The sequence below is a fragment of the Aptenodytes patagonicus genome, chromosome 1, assembly GCF_965638725.1.
Source record: "Aptenodytes patagonicus chromosome 1, bAptPat1.pri.cur, whole genome shotgun sequence".
In the NCBI taxonomy this organism is placed as follows: Eukaryota; Metazoa; Chordata; class Aves; order Sphenisciformes; family Spheniscidae; genus Aptenodytes; species Aptenodytes patagonicus.
The window spans coordinates 134,295,510-134,308,393 of NC_134949.1; the positions used below are offsets into that span (position 1 = coordinate 134,295,510).

Here is a 12,884-nt window from a genome sequence, read left to right on the forward strand (position 1 = left end):
AGAAATACTAACGTACTGCCCCAGAAATGAAGTGTCAGTCTGACTCTGAACATTTATAAATCAAAGAAGTGTGAGATTACTATCCACTTGGAGTTTTCCCTTCCAGGGTACCCAAAAGCATGCCAATTAGTGCCAGTTGTGCTGACAGCTATTCATTAAGTCTATGAGGAAACTGCTGTGAGATTTAGGGGTTTCATTAATTCCTATAAAAGCATCAGAGCTGGTGCTTTATCCATAGTGGGAAATCCGAATGCTTCCCTTTAAGATAGCTCATGTATGCTTCAGTGCAGTCAATAGTAATTTTGATGAGGGTCATAAATGGCAGAATACACCGCTTGCTTTGCTCTTGCCTGCTGAAGTAAAGCAACCGGCACTTACCCGCAGTTCTGGCCCTGACGGCGAGTCCTCTCTTTGTCTGCACGTTGTAGCGGAATCTCACCATGCACATACTGCAGAGCACGTGATGCGATCTGATCATACAGGCAAGCAAGAAGAATGACAGGAAGGAAATTTCCACTCTCAAGGGTTTTCCTTGACTTCAGGGAAAAGCAGCTGGGATTTTCCTCCCTCCCCGCTCCCCAGATGGGTGCCCTTAGCACCAGCTGGCTCACCCTACAGAGCCTCTTCTCTCGTGAGGCAGTATTTATCAGTGCAGACCTCGACTATTTTGTGTTCTGGGATTCCGTTGGCTAAATTCTCCCTAGCAACAGAAATTACTATGGATGATCTTTCTCTTTAGCTTGTGACATGAAGGATGAAAGTTTAACGCTTGAAACTTTTTCCTGACTGACACAGTATGGATGTTATTATTGTCCACAAAAAGCTCAAAGTTTCTTGTATGTCAAATTTTTGAGCTTTGAGTCCCAATGACAGCATTTTCCTCTAGAAAGAAAGAAACTCTGAACACTGTATCCAATTTTTACTTAATATCTTTCCATTTTTTGTCACCACTTACTCTGTTTTATGAAATGTGTAAATTTGCAATGGCATCTGCTATTTTATATATCTCTAGCTTTATATATGACTTGTACTTATCTCTATCACATAGTCTTTGTCTCATAAGCACTTTAATCACGTGTGGCCATTACAGTCCTTCACAAACAAAGGATTCCATTTTAAAAATTATTTTAATTTCTTTTCTCTTAATTATTTCTTTTTCTGTGCTATAACTTAAGGCAGGATGGCAGAACTGAAAATACTATTGGTACTAGGAAAGCACCAATAATTGGTGTAATCTAAGCATCTCCATCTAAGCTCATCTTTATTTTTCTTCTTTCTTTCTTCATTTTTTCAGAGCATTGAAGTTAAGACTTGAGAGACAGAGAATAAAGTTTGTCTCAATGCAAATAATGTATCTATGGGCAATATATTTTCTTCTGATTTTTTCCTTTTTAACAAAAGCATTTCAGTTTACTTTTATTAATTCAAATCTCGAGAAGTGTTTATTAAACAAATTGGTTCCCCTATTCTGGTTTTGAATTCTCATCTTTCAAATCTTTCCAAATGGGACCTGCATAATTATTATTAATAACCCTAATTTCACAACCTCCCCATTTCCACATTGCCATGATCTTACATAGCTTTAACTGAAATGTGTGTGTGTATACACATATACATATATGGATTACAAGAAATCAAGAACTACTTAATAAGTTCTTTTTTTTCCCCTTAAAGCATTAAATATAAATATCAACCTAGAAGTCATAGTTTCAAAACTCATTGTGTAAGTCTTCGGGATACACCGTGAAATTCCCATTGACACTAATGGGAGCAGAATTAGTTTCATGAACCAAACACTTCTGAAAGCTTTGTGAAGACTCCACGTGTACAAATGTTTACAGGAACTCTAGAAGGGACCCAGGGCTTTTGTTTTCTCCATTTACAATTTGCTAATGCATTAGGCTTTATTAACTTTGAAATTTTTTTCTCATTCTTGATGTTTATGACAGATTTTTCTGTCACTTTTCCTCTCCGCTGGAAAAATAGAAGACTTGAGAAAATATTTTACCATTCAGGCGAGTGTAATTGATATATCTTTTTGTCTAGAATTTAATAAAGCTTTGAGTTGAGCTGCTTAGCTCCTTCTTCCTTTTCTTTGTTATTTTGTAATTGTTTATGCCCTTATTTCTTTTAAGTGATTCAGAAGGTGACCTTGAAAACCAAGAGAATAAGGGTTTTGAAAGAAATAACAGCACTATATAAGCACTAAAGCCTTGTATTACTATTTTTAAGCTGTGTAACTACCTTGCTGTCACAGGTTTAGACCGGCCCCAGGGGGACTGGATGCCAGGGAGGGCTCAGCCGCCCATGGGGGTGTTCCTCCTCCAAGGAACACTGCTTTAACTCTTTATTACCTCTGAATTAGATTGTCTGCACAGGCTGCAAATAACCTCGCTCATCACATAGCCCCAGGGCAATGTCTTTGACTTTCTCTGTGTCTAAGGCCAGTTAGGGTCTGTTACTGGCATTTCATGCCTGCTGGTCTCCCTCCCCAAGTGTGTTACAGAAGTGTGAAGTTAGGGACGATTACTCGCAAAATTCGTCCACTGCTTCTTTGTTTTTCCAGCTTGTTCTGGATTAATCTGGCCAGTAAGACCTGAGCAGATGTAGTCCAGGGCCCACTTTCCTGTGTGGTGCTTTTGGGTAGGCTTTTCCACATGGCAAATGCCTATAAGGATTCGGCATGTGACTGTGGCCATTTTTATCCAACTAAGGGTAACATGTCCATTTCTTAATGGCATTTGTTCAATTGTATCTGTGTACTCAGGTGACATCATGTATCCACAAAAGAATTTTTAATTCTTAGAGGAAAACTGTTCCTACTGAGAAATGTAAAAGCAGGAACTAGTCCTGAGACTGGCAATATTTTGTTATAACCCTGATCTTTTCCACTGTAGAACAGTGAATTTCAGCTGATCAATTTTTCTGTGAAATGCTTCCTTATGCAATTAACGTACTATAGGGGAGGATGGACTCTTTTCAAACAATACATGGCTAATGCTGCCAAAATGTCTTTTACTTAAATAGAATTAGAGTCCACATTTACTGATGTAAGTGCTTACACGTGATGAAAGGGCTTTTATAGTTGTACTGCCTTTCTGATTAACACTTCCCAGCTACAAACCAAACTAACCAAAAGTAATGAATTTTATTTAACAGCCGCAAAACTATGACAGAAAATAAGATTTATAGTGCTGTAAATCTTTCTCCTTCTCCTAAAAGAATGAAATGCTTTGTCTAAAATACTAAAAGCAATAATTTCTTAAGTTCAGTTGATAACGGGCACTTGAACAAAACATAACAAGGAAAAAAAAAAGAAAAAAAGAAAAAAAGAAAAAAAGGAAAAAAAAAGAAAAAAAAGAGAGTTTACATGAGAGATGTAGGTTTCCATTCTTTCAGGAACCACAGCCCTGGGTCAGGTGTCTGTGTCCTGAGGCCCCCTTGCCACAAAGAGCAAAGGAACGAGCAGAGCTGTCCAAGGCAGCTAATAAGAGATTTTGAAAAGTGGGCACCTCATTCTTGAATCTGGTTTGAGGTTATGAGCTTATGTTGGCCCTATCTTATAATATACAGAGAGGTGTGTATCTTTTGAGGCAGAGAGGGCAGAAGTGGAGATAGGCAGAGGAATGACGAGTTTAGGAACCCACATCGCCGTGGTGCTGTTTACTCAAGCAGGGACCCTCTGCCTGCCTGCGTGCATGTGCCTTAGTCATATAAGAATAGCTGAAGTCTTGGCCCCTTTGTAGCCTATGGGAGTTTATGCACCGACTTTAATGGAAATGGGTTTTCAGTCAGAACTAGGGAACTTTTTTCACAAGTACATTTATTAGACTGAAATATAGTTTCCCATAGGAAGTGTCAAAGGCAATAACACTGATTCACTTCAAAAGCTTTTTTCCATTCAGCTTCTGTGATCCTATGAATATTTTGGTTTCCATTTCGCTTACACTAATATATTTTTAACTCCAGCTTTAAGACTAAGAAATTACATGTGTTATCTGTCCTATTTGGAAAGACTCTTCCTTACTAAATATCACATATTTCACCAGATTAAATGAAGCAACATTTTGTTTAATAATCATGAGAATAATGAGAAAATTGGTAGTGCATATGTTTAAATACATAGCAAGAGTGCTAGACCCAACTGATAGGAGAATGTAGTAAAATGGCATTTAAATTCTCAGTCTTATAGGAAATCATGGTGACATTTCTAAATAGATATTACTAAATTAAGGATTTCAATCTACACACACAAAAAAAAAATAATCAAAATTTTCTGTAGAGGAAAGAATAGGTCCAATTTTCCAACTAGCATTACTTCAGAAAACTTCAATTATGAAGACTATTAGTCTGACCTCATTTACCAGCACAGAATTCACTTAAAACTGATTATAGTAGCAACTTATCTGTCATGCTCTTTTTAAATACAAAGAACAAGAAAAATTGAATCAATGTAGTAATTATACTAAAATATCTTTACTTTTCATAATTGTTTTTATATGTTAACAAGAAAGAACAATGTAACTAATGAAGTAATTACTTCTTTCTATCTGATCCCCATTTTTGTAAGAAAAAAAATTAAAACTCTGAACTGGTGATTCGAGACAGCCAGCATGGCTTCACCAAGGGCAAGTCCTGCCTGACCAACCTAGTGGCCTTCTAGGATGGAGTGACTACATCAGTGGACACAGGAAGGGCTACAGATGTCGTCTATCCGGACCTCTGTAAGGCCTTTGACACGGTCCCCCACAACATCCTCCTCTCTAAACTGGAGAGGTATGGATTTGAGGGGTGGACTGTCCGGTGGGTGAGGAATTGGTTAGATGGTCGCATCCAGAGGGTAGTGGTCAACAGCTCAATGTCCAGATGGAGATTGGTGACGAGTGGCGTCCCGCAGGGGTCCATATTGGGACCGGTACTATTTAATACCTTCATCAATGACATAGACAGTGGGATCGAGTGCACCCTCAGCAAGTTTGCAGATGACACCAAGCTGAGTGGTGTGGTTGACATGCCTGAGGGATGGGATACCATCCAGAGGGACCTGGATAAGCTCGGGAAGTGGGCTCGTGTGAACCTCATGAGGTTCAACAAGGCCAAGTGCAAGGTCCTGCACCTGGGTCAGGGCAACCCCCGGTATCAATACAGGCTGGGGGATGAAGGGATTGAGAGCAGCCCTGCCGAGAAGGACTTGGGGGTACTGGTGGATGGAAAGCTGGACATAAACCAGCAATGTGCACTCGCAGCCCAGAAGGCCAACCGTATCCTGGGCTGCATCCAAAGAAGCATGGCCAGCAGGCCGAAGGAGGTGATTCTGCCCCTCTACTCTGCTCTGGTGAGAACCGCTCTGGAGTACTGCATCCAGCTCTGGGGCCCCCAACATAAGAAGGACATGGACCTGTTGGAGTGCATCCAGAAGAAGGCCACAAAAATGATCAGGGGGATGGAACACCTCTCCTATGAAGAAAGGCTCAGAGAGTTGGGGCTGTTCAGCCTGGAGAAGAGAAGGCTTCGGGGAAACCTTATTGCAGCCTATCAGGACTTAAAGGGGGCTTATAAAAAAGATGGCGGCAAACTTTTTAGCAGGGCCTGTTGCAAGAGGACAAGGGGGAATTGCTTTAAACTAAAGGGGGGTAGATTGAGACTAGATAGAAGGAAGAAATTTTCTTACACTGAGGGTGGTGAAGCACTGGCACAGGTTGCCCAGGGAGGTGGTGGATGCCCCATCCCTGGAAACATTCCAGGTCAGGTTGGATGGGGCTCTGAGCAACCTGATCTAGTTGAAGATGTCCCTGCCCACGGCAGGGGTGTTGGACTAGATGACCTTTAAAGGTCCTTTCCAACCCAAACTATTCTATGATTCAAATTATTTTAAAACTCTTCTTTTACGCTGCCTTACATTTTATATCCTAGACACCAAAAATTGATGTGTTCAGTGAAATAATTAACCTAAACACTCCTCTTTTCTGCATATATTCATGTAATGTGTGTTGAAGAGGAAGCAACAAACAAGTCAATGAATGGACTACTGTAGAAATTGATATCTTTATATTCTTTCCCTTTTGAATGACTTACCCTAGGCTGAAAAGAAATACAGTTTGATGCTTTTTCTAACACAGTTTTAGGTAGGGTTACAGCTGAGCCTCTACAGCAAGGCACTTAGAGGCATTTGTATTCTGCTCCCTTCCCTCCTCCTATGAGCTAGTGCTATCTGAGTAGAGCAATACACTGCAGACAGTGGTCAGACACCGATGTGGGGATCTGTGGAAATACTGCTCAAGATAAATGTCCTCCTGAGCTGGAGTGGCTACAATTTTATAGGCTGTCACTGGTTTAAACTGGGGTTAAAGTCAGGATTTGCATTAGGTGTAAGTTAAGGGAAGAAACCTGTTTCAGGAGGATGCAATGTGCAGGGCAGGATCGAAGTCAGCACTTGCATTCACTGGTTTGTTGAACAGTGCGGTTCTCTTCTGCGGTGAACAGAAGTCTCTAGCTATGGCTAAAGGTGGTGCTGAATTTTACTGCATCTACAGCTGCATATATGTGTTTATAGCTGGATGCTGTACATGTTAACATCAGAGCCAGGTGACCTCTCTTTGGCTCCCGAAGTGTACGGAATCTGGTTGTGTCTCAGAGACATGGTAGGACTTTCAGAATTCAGCAACAAGTCCATGTTCTGTGAAGGCTGCTGGCTTGAGTCCTACTTCCACACTTAATAACAAAGCCCACTTCAAAACCAGTTGTCTCTTCAAGAATTTATGAAATTACAGATACGATACTCACTTATTCAGCTCCTTCAGTTTAGAACTGGTCCTGAAACCTAACTTAGATTCAGTCCTAAGTCAAGATTTAACTATGTGAATACATACATACGTGTATATATACATATATTATACACACATGTATATATATCTTTAGATATACACACACACGGAAACACACCCACTCATGCAGCACAGTGACCACTGTTACCCTGGGAATGACAACAAAGTGTTCAACTTACTGACAGTTGCCCTCACCCAGTCAGGACCAGCAATGAGCCTAACTAACCCATTAATCCCTGCTCCTCCAAAATGAATCCCTAATGCTGGATTTACTGCCATAGCCTTGCCATCCCCATGCCCCTCCCTTAAATATTCCTGTTGTCACTAATCCTCATTCTAGTATTAGAATTTAGAGTATTATCTGTGTAGGCACTTCTGGCTCCATGCCTGACTATAATCCACACTACAATCAAATTACCATTATAGTAGAGGACCTCATTATCCCCTTAGTTAATGATAATACATCTTTATAAACCCTTACTCTTGTCCTGTGGTACTTGGGCAAGAAACCAAGCATTTCAGGTTCTGCTGAGTCCTAACTCTTGAGTCTAACACCAACATCAACATGAAATTGAATTGCTTCTAGAGGTGCAGTAAATCCTACCTGCTGTCAGAACTGTGCCACAACTTTTTGCACTTTCCAACAGCGGGCTTCATGTGAGCCCTCAGGTCCTTGCACTTCCCAACAGGAGGTTGAGGTCTCTTGCCTTTAACCTGAGCCTCACCCATAATGCAACTTTAAACATAATCAGCCTACAACTTTCCATGGGTTACTACCATATCCCTGAAAATCAGAACTGAGTTTAAAATATTTGCTCCTGCTGATGTGCCTGATCCTAGTATTAGCAGCTTGAGGGGATCTAGAAATTAATGTACCTGATCAACTGCTACTTTCAGCCTGAGACCTGATCCATGATACTCCAAAATCATAGTCTAGTTGCACCAATACAAGCTAGAACCATAAATCATAATCTCAGCCCCTGCTGACACCCAGGCTCTTAACCCTATAAAATTAGAAGGATACAGAAACAAACCTAACTCCTGAACTGTAAATCCGTCTCTCAATGCCAAGTACCATCCTTTGCTTATTCGTACTCCAGCAATCCTTTCTTGTTCAGGACTACCCTTCAAGTTGCAACTACGCCAAGTGCAGCTCAGACCAACCCTGCAAGCCTTGTACCTTGCTTCTATCAAGAAGCAAAAACTTTTTCCTCTAATTTCTGCTCTTACACCAGAGATTATCATATTCCTTGTTACTAAATCTAAACCTTTGTTTGACCATAGCAATAATCCTATAGCTATTCAGTCTTTTGTGTCCTAAACTGAGGCTGAGCCATATCTTCTTCATCCAGACATTATTAGAAATGCATTAAGTTTTTCTGTACGTTTTCATCATCAGCCACAATAATATGATTTAAGCAGTAAAACTATTTCTTTAGATGTTACTGACTCAAACTTTAACTCTAATATGCTTTGCTGACAAATGGACCCTTCCTGGTCCAGACAACAGTATGAAACTTATTCGTCTCAGCCAGAGCTTTCTCACCAGCCTTGCATGACTCGGTTTATTCATTATTGTTCTTTCTCTGGATTGTATTCAAGACACAAACCTAACTGCAATATTTAATGTAGTCCAGTAACTTAAACTCTCCTAAAATATAAACCTGGCCTAATCCTCACCCAGAAACATTCGCACATCTTAAACCAGTAATTGTCTTTCACATCTATGAATGCTCTTCCTTCCTGCTTTGGCAAGCAGATGAGCATGTGGTGAGATAAGACAAAGTCTTATTGTTGGGACTGGCAAGATTTGAGTTAGAACTAGTTTTTGCTTTACCATTTATGACACCAAGGGTTGGGAGGGAATGAGGTTTAATATATGAAGGCCCTAACCTTCAAGCTAACCAGCATCAGAGGCTATTTTACCCAGTGATGGCTCAGAAGATGAACAGGTATAAACATATAATCATGTGTAAATTGGAAAGTTGTGTAGATGCTTGTTTTTGTTTGTGTGTCAAATAGAAAAAATATAACTTTTCATTTTTGCTGGGGTTGTGTGGTTAGATTGCTGTTCTTATAGCTATCTATATAAATTGTTAGACAAAGTGATATAAGTGGAAAACCAATGGGGAGAAGTTTGAAAAGCTCATCTACCTAGCAGTGCCTGTGGTTTGCTCAGGAGTAAGAATTATGCTTCTATATATCAGACAACAACAGAGTCCAACATTTGTTTAATTTTTGCAGGAAAGAAATCTGAAGCAACCAAGGAGGAGCTAGCTGTTTGACTGGAGGAATGGTTCATTGAGTTCTGAGATTATTTGGGAGGCTGTGATTTGACAATCCAGACACTACTGTTTATTCACTAAATAAACTTGACTACTACCTCTGTTAAATGTGTTTGGCTCCTGCCTTTATGAATGTTAGCTGGGTCTTTTCTGAAACTGAAAAATTGAAAGCACATGTTTCTGATTCTGGTAACCCGTTTAATTCTATAATGCCAGTATGACTGTCTCCAGGCTAGCTGAGGGCTATGGCCAACATGAAGCCTGAGGACTGGTAGAAAACTGGAGATATTAATGATAATGCTAGGATTTCATCAGGCAGAATTTGTGTTAGAGTTCATGATTAAGACCGGTGCTGCCCCTCATGGGGGCAGAAGCTGGTTTTCCCCCTGGAGTCTGTAAGACCTAGGGGAAGGGACTGGTGCTATAAGCATATAAAAATTACATCCTGACTCTGTGGGTCTGGCTTGATATAGAAACACTTGGTTCTTTAAATCGTGTTACTTCTAGTCTTAACCCTAATGAAATTACAGTGCCACCACTTGTCAATTCATAACAGTGTCTTAAAACATACACTTCTGAAAAACTCCTACCCCAGCCTCACAGGAGTGAGCAATAAATCTCCCAGTGCCTTCTTGCTCTCCTGTCCCCTAACTCTAGTCTTAATCTGTTTGTGACAGTAGGCAGCACAATCTGTCACTAGCTCAAGAATTAATATTAAGCCACCCATGTTAGTCCCGTGACTGACTTCTCTGAAAATGCCCGAGTACTTCTTGTCAGGCCAGAAGCTGGCAGGAGATACCTGCTACCGCTGTTAAAGCTGCAGTAAGATTTAGAACAGTGGAGCCAACTGTATATTTTGGTCCTGCTAAGATCGATAAAGGTTGTTGCTGACATGGGCAAATAGTTTACGCAGAAATCAGGAGGAGGATGAATTAGAGTGGTTTTCATTACAGTTGGGGTTAGGTGTGGAACAATCCCATCCTTCTGCCTGCAAATGCTGCATGTCTAACTACGATGAGCAATCCTGGAGCGGGGAAGGTTAATCCTGGGGTGTTTGAGGACTTCCAGATCACCCCGGGAAGGGGAAGGAAGGCTGGCCTGGATCCTGCAGGATACAGGGAGGGATTTTTTTTAACCCAGGGTTAGAAATAAGGATAGCAGAGGCTGAAGAACTAGATTAACTCCCGGATTATTACTGCCAGGTTCAGTTTATAGTTGATTCTGAGACTGTGAGGGGTGAATGCTTTATTGTGTTAAGGCTGTGTTTAGGCTTGTAGTAGGGGTTTGGGGCAGCTGAGGTAGCAGAATTAATGTTAAGTATGAATTCTGCATGGCACACAGAGCTGATCCTTTTAGAAATATTTTGTTATAAGATCTGGGTTAGATGGAGCTAATAAACTAGTATATTAAATGTAGGCTTGGCATTAGGCTTTAGGACTAGAGGGAATAAAAATTATTGTATTGTATTGGGCTAAGTAGGAGTAAATGCCTACAGAGGTAAATGTGTTGTGATTTCTGCCAAAGGCAGGGTTGCTCGTCAACTTTGTTGAAGGCAGGGTTACATTTGAGTCAGACTTAATGTCAGCCTTTAGGAAAACAGGATGAATTTAACTGGGGGTTAGCTTAATTGCTTGACTGTATGAGAACAAGCTAGCATCAGGTAAAAACCACATTTGGTCTTTTATATATATATATAACTGCCACTGGAAGAAAAGTATGACTGGAAAGTACTGAAAAAAGGTGAGATATATGTTTGTGATTACTGCTTGGGTTAATCAAGGCCATTATAGTATTATGTTCTTATATTAATGCCAGAATTTGGTTTAAGATTAGCATCAAGTCTGACCATTGTGGTTCACTGACAGATCCTACAAAGCCTGCAGAGCTAAGATGAAGGTCAGTGACAGCAGTGGCATTTGGCTTTTGATTGGTATTGGGACTCAAGAAGGTCACTGCACTTGTGTGTTAGTGGTTGTGTTAGGGCAGGCATTTGAAACAGCAGAGCTAGGTTTATTGATCGAATTCACAAGATTACCAGGGCTAGGATGATATCTTGAATAGGTCATACTTAGTACAGGGACTAAAAAGAATTGCTGCTCTGCTGTGTTAAGTTTGTAACTAGAATTTGCTGTGTCAAGGACTAAAGAGCTGAAGCCAGCAGGCTGTAGAGGGATCAAACTGAGAAGATAGGCTTGTTGTTTGTTCTGGACATAATTATCCCTGGGCTGTGGGATATCTGATAGGATAACTATGTAGATGAGTGTCCATTAAAAAAAAAATAATAAGAGGGGTGGGGTAATCCAGGAGATGGAAAAATTCTGATAATACCCATGCCCTGAAACTGATTGCATAACCTTACTTCTAGTCTATTACAATTTATAAAGCTCAGACTACCGTGAATCCCCTTCACTTTGGAGCTGGAAATGTTGCCTAGCTCAAGTATAGTGTGGCAAAAACACATTTATCCTGCTCAGGCACAACACTGAATTCTAGCTAATAAGCCTTCTGCAATTCAGAGCAATGGACAGCTCTGGCTGGGCACAGACTCATTCTGCACCTGAGGCACATCAGGACTTATTATTTCAGATGTAGCTGAGATTGCCCTGAAATATTTTTCTGTTGTAAAGCCTAAAGTTCTGGTGAGTTCTGGAGCAGATCTTGGGGAAAAACAAAATAACACAAACCACCGAAAACCCAAAAAATAAAAAAAACCCACCCAAACCACAAAACCCCCCATGGTACAAAAGTTGAGAACACGTTTGCAAGTAACTTATTCTTAAGTTACTTTACAACCATAGTATAACTATTCTAACTAAAATACTACACACAACTACTCAGAGTTGCTTTCTACATATATGGATTTGGAAAAGGACTTCTTTCTTAATGTTTTTTGTGAAAGTAAAGTAAATGACAAGAAGAATAAATGATATTCATGATCCCATTACTGGAAATACTAATAAAACATTACTGTCTGTCTTTGTTTCAAAAGGAACTTTCACTTTAAAAAAATAAAACAAATATTGCTAAAATCCTAGGAACTTTTAGTTTTGCTTTGTCATAAGTATTCAATATGTAGCCATATAACAGTTGAAAGGATCTGAATTAATCTGTGAAATAATATAAAAGGAAAAAACAAGGTCCCAAACACTTTGCAAAATGGTTTTAAACACTTGTTTTAGATAGAGGTAAACTGAATTAAAATGAACGACTTGCTAATTACTCTCCATCAAAATAAAAGAAATCTCTCTACATTCAGAAATAACGTGATGTAATTTTGGGAAGGATGTACTTGCCTTTTACATATACTGAGTAGCTGAAGCCTTACTTCAAAACCAGAAAAATTCAACTGGGTAACCATTGGGGATTCTTTGCCTTTAATTCTGTGATGAGTGAGAATGTACATTTGTACTGAAGCAGCACAGAAAACCTTCATTCCTATCCATGGTGAAATGATAAAAAACCTGGGTAATTTCACATTTAACATTCCATGTGGGGCAATGAGATTTAGTACGGTGACCAAGGCAGCAGTGGTTACACTGATTTTAACTTTTCACTTTATCACTGGTATCTACAGTGTTGCAAGGAAATTAATAGAGCAATGAAGGTCATACAATGCTCTGAGGATTATAATACCGTAAAAGACACTGTTACCTGATGGCCTACTAGTGGCCCAGAAGACCCTGCGTCTTCGCTGACTCTGGTCTTATCTGAGCATCAGAGAGCAGCTGATGTGAGCATTTCCAAGCAGCTCAGTCAGATTATGAAACAGCATTGA

At 40.0% G+C, this 12,884-nt stretch overlaps 1 long non-coding RNA gene across 3 annotated transcripts in view; it reads right to left on the bottom strand.

Annotated features, from left to right (window-relative positions):
- Positions 1-562, bottom strand: part of LOC143168916 (uncharacterized) — a 94,996-nt gene extending 94,434 nt beyond the window's left edge. For all 3 annotated transcript variants that reach the window (XR_012996815.1, XR_012996808.1, XR_012996805.1), the window contains exon 1: positions 379-562. This is a non-coding gene — a long non-coding RNA (uncharacterized LOC143168916). The remainder of the gene's footprint in view (positions 1-378) is intronic.
- Positions 563-12,884: the final 12,322 nt, after the last annotated feature.